This window comes from Leucoraja erinacea, unplaced genomic scaffold (assembly GCF_028641065.1).
Source record: "Leucoraja erinacea ecotype New England unplaced genomic scaffold, Leri_hhj_1 Leri_599S, whole genome shotgun sequence".
Lineage (NCBI taxonomy): Eukaryota > Metazoa > Chordata > Chondrichthyes > Rajiformes > Rajidae > Leucoraja > Leucoraja erinaceus.
The window spans coordinates 1-10,175 of record NW_026576508.1 but is presented as its reverse complement, the minus strand read 5'-3'; the positions used below and the strand labels follow the sequence as shown (position 1 = coordinate 10,175).

Genomic DNA, 10,175 nt, shown 5'->3' with positions numbered 1-10,175 from the left:
CTTCTTAAACACCTGTTTTTTAAGTTGTTGTGTTCTTGTTTTAATGGTTCAATGGTGCTTCATTGTCACCTGTACCGAGGTACAGTGAAAAGCTTTCAAGTCCATAGTTCCACAGACGTGGCAGCTTGGATGGGCAGGGAAGTGAGAAAGGGTGTTCAGTACGCTTACCTTCATAGGCCTATGTACTGAATATCAGAGTTGTGATGTCATGTTGTAGCTGTATAAAAAGGATGGCAAAGAGGTGCAGCTGCTGGAGCCGCTGCCTCACAGCGCAATAAATCTGGGTTCGATCCAGACCTGGGGTGCTGTCTGTGCGGAGTTTGCCCGTTCTCCCTGTGACCTCATGGGTTTCCTCCGGGTGCTCCGGTTTCCTCCCACTGAGGGGCAGCTTTTTCACTCGGTGATGGATGTATGGAACGAGCAGCCAGGGGAGATAGTTGAGGCAATAGACAATAGACATTAGACAACAGACAATAGGTGCAGGAGTAGGCCATTCGGCCCTTCGAGCCAGCACCACCATTCAATGTGATCATGGCTGATCATCCCTAATCAGTACCCCATTCCTGCCTTCTCCCCATATCCCCTGACTGCTATTTTTAAGAGCCCTATCTAGCTCTCTCTTGAAAGCATCCAGAGAACCTGCCTCCACCGCCCTTTGTGGCAGAGAATTCCACACTCAACACTCTCTGTGAGAAAAAGTGTTTCCTCGGCTCCGTTCTAAATGGCTTACTCCTTATTCTTATACAGTGCTATAACAGCATTCAAAATACATTTATACAGGTACATGGATACGGAAGGTTGAGAGGGATATGGGTCAAACAGGGGCAAATGAGATTAGCTGAGATGGGGGATCTTGGTTGGCATGGACGTATTGGGCGGAAGTGCCTGTTTTCATGCTGTAGGAATCTGTAATATGAGTTTGGAGTCAAGTGCCAAGCTCTACCCTTCATCATTCTATTAGTGTCATAGAGGGATACAGTGTGAAAATGGGTCCTTTGGCCAAACTTCTCCACAATGTCCACAACTTCTCCACAACAATGTCCCAGCTACTCTACTCCCACCTGCCAGCGTTTGGTCCATATCCCTCCAAACCTTTCCTATCCATGTACCTGTCTAACTGTTTCTTAAACATTGGGATAATCCCAGCCTCAACCACCTCCTCTGGCAGCTTGTTCCATCCACCAACCACCCTTTGTGTGAAGAATTTACCCCTCAAATTCCTATTAAATCTTTTTGCCTTCACCTTAAGACTATGTCCTCTGGTCCTCTATTCCCCTACTCTGGGCAAGAGACTCTACCCGATCTATTCCTCTCATGGTTTTTCACACCTCTATAAGATCACAAATTCTTTGCAACAGCCTGAGTTGCACCAGCCTCTGTCAGGGAACCATAGTCCCATTTACTGTTTCAGTCATTTAATCTTCTATCCATATCAAGAAATGTTCCAATCCCAAAAGGCCACAATTAGTATAATATCTTATCTATAATACTTCCCTAAATGATTGTTTGAGAATCCAGATGCACCATATTCATTAGTTTGTTTCTTGCCTTATCTAGTTACTCATCATGATAGTTACAATCTCAAAGCACTCTCATTAGATTTATCATACCCAATTTCCTGTTCATAAAAGCATGTTGACTCTGCCTAATCATATTATGATTCTCTAAGTACCCTGCCACCACTTCCTTAATGAAAGATTGCAGCACATTCCTGACAACTGATATCAGTGCTAATTGACGACAATTTCCTATTTTCTCCCTCACTTCTTTCTTTAATAGTAGTGTCACATCCATTGCCGTTTAATGCTCTGGAACTGGAACTGTTTCTGATTCAAGGGAAGCATACGTTCATGAGACAGAGGAGCAGCATTGGGCCATTCGGCCCATCAAGTCTGCCAAGCCCTTCCATCATGGCTTTGGTCTCCTAATCTGAGGAAATACATTCTTGCCATAGAGGGAGTACAGAGAAGGTTCACCAGACTGATTCCTGGGATGTCAGGACTTTCATATGAAGAAAGACTGGATAGACTCGGCTTGTACTCGCTAGAATTTAGAAGATTGAGGGGGGATCTTATAGAAACTTACAAAATTCTTAAGGGGTTGGACAGGCTAGATGCAGGAAGATTGTTCTCGATGTTGGGGAAGTCCAGAGCAAGGGGTCTCACAGTTTAAGGATAAGGGGGAAATCTTTTAGGACCGAGATGAGAAAAACATTTTTTACACAGAGAGTGGTGAATCTGTGGGATTCTCTACCACAGGAGGTAGTTGAGGCCAGTTCATTGGCTATATTTAAGAGGGAATTAGATGTGGCCTTGTGGCTAAAGGGATCAGGGGGTATGGAGAGAAGGCAGGTACAGGATACTGAGTTGGATGATCAGCGATGATCATATTGAATGGTGGTGCAGGCTCGAAGTGCCGAATGGCCTACTCCTGCACCTAGTTTCTATGTTTCTATGTTTCTATCTATCTCTCCCTTTCAACCCCATTCTCCTTCCTTCTCCCCATAATCTTTGACATCCTTACTAATCAAGAAACAAATCAATCTCCACTTTAAAAATACCCAATGATTTGGCCTCCTTAGGCATCTGTGGCAATGAATTCCATAGATTCACCACCCTCGGGCTAGAGAAATTTCATCTCCATTCCAAAGGTACTTCCTTTAATTCTGATACTGTGCCCTCTAGTCCTAGACTCTCCCAATACTAGAAATATCCGGTAGGACGGCCATGGTGGTGCAGAGGTATTGCTGCCTTACAGCGCTTGCAGCACCGGAGACCCGGGTTCAATCCCGACTACGGGTGCTGGCTGTGCAGAGTCAGGTCTCCCCGTGACCTGCGTGGGTTTTCTCCATGATCTTCGGTTTCCCCACACACTCCAAAGGGGTACAGGTATGTAGATTAATTGGCTTGGGGGGGTCGCTGGTTGGTGCGGACTCAGTGGGCCAAAGGGCCTGTTTCCCTGCTGTATCTCTAAAAAAAATCCTCTCCATATCCACTCTATCCAGGCCTTCCATTATTAAGTAGATTTCAATGAGATCCCCTCCCCATTCTAAACTCCAGCAGACCCAGAGCCATGAAACGTCCCTCATATGTTAATATTCGAAGATCTCCAATGAGGATCGTAATTATTTGTAAATCATCAGTCTGGGCAGATTTGCTCTATTTTTAAATGCATTAACTTCTCCTGTACTTTCTTTACCAATTTTAATTATTTAGGCATCCTAATCTCTTAGATAGGGTGGTATCACAAGTAGATAGGGTGGTGAAGAAGGCATATGGTGTGCTTGCCTTCATTGCTAGAGTCAGGAAGTCATGATGCGACTCTATACGACTTTGGATTCGGCCACATTTAGGGAATTGCATACAGTTCTGGTCTCCTCATTACAGGAAAGATGTGGGAAATTTGGAGAGGGTGCAGAGGAGGTTTACCAGAATGATGTGTAAGAAAGAACTGCAGATGCTGGTAATATCGAAGGTAGACACAAAATGCTGGAATAACTCAGCGGGACAGGCAGCATCTCTGGAGAGAAGGAATGGGTGACGTTTCGGGTCGAGACCCTTCCTCAGACTCTCATCATATGACTTTCATCATATGATTTTCCTCAAAACTTTCCTCAATCCCTTTGCTTATGGCTACATTATAAGCCTTTTTTAATCTAACACTATCCTTAATCTCTCTGCATAGCCACTTACCCGATGATGTATTTACTTTTCACTTCAATGTTTTACTTTATGGCCAGAATTTTGAAATATATTTTTAAAAACGTGTGCTGTTGCTTATCTACTGTGATGCCTTTTAATCTATTTTCCCAGTTTATGTATCCAACATATATCTTGTGGCTGGCTATAGGGTTAGGACTCAGATTTATACTTCTGACGGTTGCAGTAAAATTTGGGTTTATCGTGCTACATTCATTTTTTTCTGCAGAGGCTGCCTGACTTTAAGATCAACCTCATTTCATCACAGAAGATAAGATCAAAGTTGGCCTCTGTCGGTTGGTTGCAATGAATTATTGCACCATTAGGTCAAATGCATATGTTTAACCTGCTCGTTTTCTCGAGCTACAGTTGCACGGTGACTCAGCGGTACAGTTGCTGCATTACAGCGCCAGAGACCCGGGTTCGATCCTGACCACGGGTGCTTGTCTGTACGAGTTTGTATGTTCTCCCCGTGACCTGCATGGGTTTTCTCCGAGATCTTAGGCTCCTTCAACATTCCAAAGACGGTGTAAATGTAAATTGTCCCTGCTATATGTAGGATAGTGTTAATGTACAGGGATCGCTGGTCGGTGCGGACTAAATGGACAATAGACAATGGGTGCAGGAGTAGGCCATTCGGCCCTTCGAGCCAGCACCGCCATTCAATGTGCCGTAGGGCCTGTTTTAGCACTGTAACTCTTAGTTTTACTTCGGAGTCACGTGAGTGACTTCGTGAAGAAGAAGCCCGCTTCCACGCATGCGTGGCATATCGCTACACGCATTGCAACGAGTCACACAGGGGGGAACGGCGTTCCCCAGCGGGAGAATTTGAAAGTCGGGAACAGCAGGTAAGAGACTCTGCGTTCCTTTTTTCTACTTACCTTTTAGGAGGCTGCGGAAAGCCGGCGGGGTGACCCGTGGAGGGCGAGCAGCCGGCAGCAGCAACAGCACGAGTTTCCCTGGAGGGGAACAACCTGTGCCCGACTTTGCTCCCGCACCGGCAAAATTCACTTCTCGGCCGGGCGGGAAGCAAAGCAAAGAGGTCCCGTATGCCAGTCTTTAGCGAGACTGGCTTGGAACAGTCGCTAGCGGCCAGCGCGAAGGCTGCGGGACAGAGAGCAGGGACCAGCGCTGTAAGTACCCGGGGTACACAGCAGGGCTGGAAACGCTCAGCGAGTGCAGCGGCACTATGGAGTAGGAACTGGACGTCCGGGCCGAAAACCTTCTTCAAAAGGTAAGCACCGGGGTTGGTCCAGGGGATCCATAGGTACAGGAACTGCCGCGAATGGACCAGGCCGTGAACACCGGGGTCGGTCCGAGCGGCTCGAACCCGACACGCAGGGAACAACGTTCACCAGCGGGAGAATGAAAAGTCGGGAACCGCAGGTAGGAGACTCTGCGTTTCCTTCCACTTACCTTTAGGTGCAGACATGGACTGGGTCCATGTCAGCTGCAGAATGCCGGCGGGAGAACCGCGGAGTGCAGGCAGCCAGCAGGAGAGCAGTAACGGCAGTCGGCAGCGGCAGCGGCAGCAGCGGCAGGAGCACTGGCAGCGGCAGGAGCAGCATGGGCACATCGATTCCCGGAGGGGGAAAACACCGGTGCCCAACTTCGCTCCAGCACGGTGAGAAAATTCATTTCTCGGCAGCAAAGGACTTTGCAGTTGACTGGCTGCAATCTACTACAAGGGACCAGTATGTGAGTACCAGGGTGGGTCCCAGCGGGGTTTTTAGTTACAATAATCACTTCTGGGCCTTTTGGCTAAGATCAAGTGTAGTATCAGTTTAATATCCGATTCATCCCTTATCTAGGGACCATATATTAAATAAAAACTATAGTAGCTGTTATCATCAGTTTGAATGTCTTATATGTCCCTTATCTAAGGACCATATAAGTAGGAGTGTCCAGAATTGAGGGCATTAGAGTGGGATTGACCGGCTGCAACGACCATAAGGGACCAGTACCGTCAGTATGGGGGTCGGTCCCAGGGGTCTAAGATAAAGGAGCAGCCAGGAGTGCTGAGAGCGTTGGAGCCGGGTTAAAGGAATAGATGGAAGCAGCTGTGCCAGTTATCCTCCACACCGGCCATATCCACTCCACGGAAGGAGGGACAAAACTGGAGAAGGAGGACCATGGAACAGCGGGCAGCCAGCAGCAGCCAGCGGCACTTGGATCATCCGTAGTGGGATCAGCTGTGCCCGATGTCGGCCCCGCACCGGCCAGATCCATGTGACCGAGCGGTAGGCTAGACACAAATCAAACAAGGTAGTGGACTCAGAGGGTCCGACTTTGCATAATACCGCCGGCAACCAGCGCCGAGAGGGCTGGAGTGGAAGAAGCGGTGTATGGAGCCTTGCTCCAACGTGATAAAACCACAGCAGTACCTCTTTGAGGGCTGCACAATGCTTTTACCCCATCAGAGGGGAGCACTGTGGGTCAGTTCTGGGTTGACTTGCAAGAGGGGTCCGCAGAACAAAAGACAAGTGGGCAGCAGTTAAGCCCCACATGGGTACCCCGTGCGGGACCCTAGAGATCTCTAACTCTATAAAAAAGAGTAGGCAGGACCCTGATGGGCCAGAGCCTGGTAATACAGCGTCCCATGATCCTAACACAGCAGGGACTCTGCTGGACATGGTGGCTGATTACTTTAGCCAAGTCAAACATGGGTAGACTTGGATCCAGGATGGCAATAGTATTACTATATGTCTGGCCACAAACGCCAACAAGAAAAATTTACAGACACTGGCCAGACATCTTCCACCTGGCAACGGTGAGGCATTACAGGTGCCCAGTGTAAACCAATGCATTTGGCAGCATATGGGGACGAACATCAGGAACCAGGACCTCAAGATCCAGAGAACCTTAAAGGGATTCACGGAAGGCATCATAGCATACACCCGCACCCTGGACTAAACGTAGGTAACCAAGACCATCAAGACGCACTAGCTCTGTTTAGTAATATGCAATATGACCTGAACTACACGTGGAAGGCGGCCATTCAGCCAGCACTAGGACCCCAAAATGCTACCATTTGCAAACAAAGAACCGTGTGTGGACAAAGCCAAGACACTGGGGCTCATCAAGGCCAGCGCAAGGGCCTATTTTGGGGCATGATACCAGCCACAGGCAAGGCCATAAAAAAAAAAAAAAAATGTGGCTCATACCAGTGGCAGTGCCAGAAATCAATATAACCCGCAGGATCCTTTTTTAGGGTATGGCCAGGGCGGCCACCCTGGAAGATACGGAAGCCTCAACCTCCCACACAACCCCGAACAAGAGATATCAAACCAGAACCTCCTTTTCAAAAAACCAAGGAAATAACACAACCACCGGTAACCATGGAGGTAGGTGGGTGGGGTTTATTCTGTTAAAATAGGGACCTATGATGGTAGGGGAGGTTGCAACACTACAGTTATGTATGGTATATAATCACTACAGATTCATATAATCTCAGCAGTATTCAGGGTTATCTGATAGGATTTACTCATCCCAATAACCACAGTACAACATACACCAGAAGGGCATTTTGTCCTTACATAAACCAAACAATCCAAAACCCACATGGTGCTACAAAAAATTGTACACGAAAGATGTGATTGAGCATACTTTTCATGGAACATTAGAATTGTATTGAACATATTTATTAAATAAAATAGAGTAGGGTTGCAGGATTATCATTTGATTTTAACCCTAAACACATTTGTTCTAGATATTCATTTTAAGATGGATACTCTTATTATTGATAAAGACTTGGTGTCAGCTGCGGTTTTCTATATGGCAGGCATTGACTCAAAAGAGGAACTTTGGCAATATAGAGCTTACAAAAGGGGCAATCATCAGCCCCAATATTATTTACTAAAATTCTAAAACCAGCTTGGCATTGTTATGTAAACAAAGCCATAGGGTGATGTATTTCCCCCGTTCGGCCCCATCAATGGGGTACTAGGGAAAATTGAACTTCACTCGGCATCTGGAATTCTCAGAGTACCCGACTGGCCTACTAAATCATGGTATTCGGTCATACAGGGGATGGTGTTAGAACCATGTTCCCTAATGTACATAGCCAAAAATTATTAATTTATCCAGTGACTGGAGGCAGTCATCCATGCCATAAGACTATGGATTTATTGATTGGTAGAGTCTAAAAGACCCACTACACGGCAGTGGGCTGTCAGACAGGATGATGAATCTCATCTCATCTGCACTAAGACTGTCAACACGGAAGCAGTACCTTGGACACATCAAGAATGGGGAATATACTGCTTGGACAACAACCTCGACCAACAGGCCAAGAATTTCTGGCCGTATTGGATTTTTAACAAGCCTCCATTATGATAATCGATGGGGCTACAGTGCCATCAATAGTGCCACAAGTGCACTCTCCAATTACCTATCACAAGGAACAGAGCGGCACGCGGTGGAAACGCACCCCTGGTAAGAAAACCAGGCACTCCGAAATCTGGGACGTGGGTGTCGTTTCTCAACATGCTGAGGAGCTTGTAGCTCATAACAGCGTTGTCACTTCAGTAACAGTCCAGGAAGATGGTTATGCTCATGGTGTTATTTACCGCACAACAAGTCCAGCCATTAAGCAAACTGAGCCTGGACTCCCTGATCATCTCACCGAGAAACTGGTGTTGTCATACAGGATATAATAAAAGAAAACAGATCGGGTTCCTCGGGTCAAGTGTTTGAATTTATGGTACACCCATATGGCAAACGACTGTGTATAGCAAGACACATCTAACAATACATAGAATATACTAAGAACATTCGAGGTCAGAGAATGGAGTTGTTTATCTCTTACAAGAAACCTCATGAAAGGGTCACGACTCAAACTATATCAAGGTGGCTCAAATAGGTCCTAAAAATGGCAGAAATAGACACTAATGTTTTAACTCTCATTCCACCAGGGCTGCAGCAACATCCGCAGCAAAAATTGTACAGGTACCCACAGACCAAATCCTCAGAATGGCAGGATGGTCATTCAAAAAGGGTTTTTCCACAGGTTTTATAATAAACCAGTTATTTTTTGGAGCCATCATTGTATTAAGAAAACATTTTATGTTCAACAAAATAATTTGCCCGAAAGGTTACAGGGCTACGATTCTCAAATTTTAAAAAATGTTCTATATTTTTTCGTTATACCACACAACTCTTTGTATAATTGTGTTTTAAAATTACTAATGATGCTCTCTCCCAATACCCAAGGCAGTTTGTGAAGCATGGACTCGTTCCACGGCATGAGGTCACAGAGCTTTGAAATCTTCACGAAGTCACTCACGTGACTCCGAAGTAAAATAGTAAGATTAAACGAGAACTTACCAGTTTGAAGTTTGATCTGTATTTTATGAGGAGTTACGATGAGGGATTTCGTGCCCTCCACTCCCACCCTCTTATGATCATATCAAAAACTGGTATCTCTTTGGTAATCTTACTATGTTAGATCATTATAGGTTCCTGTGACCTCACACCGCTGCTTTGAAGTATGACACGCATGCGTGGAAGCGGGCTTCTTCTTCACGAAATCCCTCATCGTAACTCCTCATAAAATACAGATCAAACTTCAAACTGGTAAGTTCTCGTTTAATCTTACTATTTTGTAACTAAAATAAACCCTTTTACCTTCAAGGAGAAACATCCCTTGATGTTTTTAGTTTTACTTTTAGTTTTTTTTAGAGATAGGGCATGGAAACAGGCCCTTCAGTCCACTGAGCCCACTCCAATATAAGGGCGTACCATTAGAAAGGAGATGAGGAGGGAATCTCTTTAGTTAGAGGGTGGTGACTGTAGAATTCATTGTCACAGAAGGCTGTGGAGGCCAAGTCAATGGGTATTTTTAAGGCAGAGATTGACAGATTCTTGATGAATACGTGTGTCAGGGATTATAGAGAGAAGGCAGGAGAATGGGGTTGAGAGGGAATGAATGATTGAATGGCGGAGTAGACTTGATGGGCCAAATGCCCCAATTCTGCTCCGAGAACTTATGAATTAATGAACATTAATCATCAATCACCCATTCACACTAGATTTATGTCATTACATTTTTCTCATGTGTAAAAGATCATGGTAGGAATAGATAAGGTAAACGCACAGAGCATTTTACCTTAAATAATGGAATCAAGAACCAGAGGACATATGTTTGAGCTGAGAGGGGAAAGATTTAATAGGAACATGAGGGGTACCTTTTTCACACAAAGATTGGTGGGTGTATGGAACGAGCTGCCAGAGGGGATAGTTGAGGCTGGGATTATAACAACATTTCAGATACCTTTGGACAGGAATATTGGTAGTTTTTGAGGAATATGGGCCAAACGCAGGCAGGTGGGACTAGTGTAAATGGGATATATTGGTTGGTATGGGCAAGTTTCCACGCTGTATCACTCTATGATTTTTGATAGCACCATAGAGCCAGCGGACGTGGTGTATCTGGACTTTCAAAAAGTCTTTAACAATGAGAGAATAGTGTGCGGAATT

The 10,175-nt window shown here is 45.6% G+C and overlaps 1 pseudogene; it reads left to right on the top strand.

Moving 5' to 3' along the window:
• Positions 1–5,439: 5,439 nt before the first annotated feature.
• On the top strand, positions 5,440–5,535 carry LOC129694274 (U2 spliceosomal RNA; annotated as a pseudogene).
• The last annotated feature ends 4,640 nt before the right edge of the window (positions 5,536–10,175 follow it).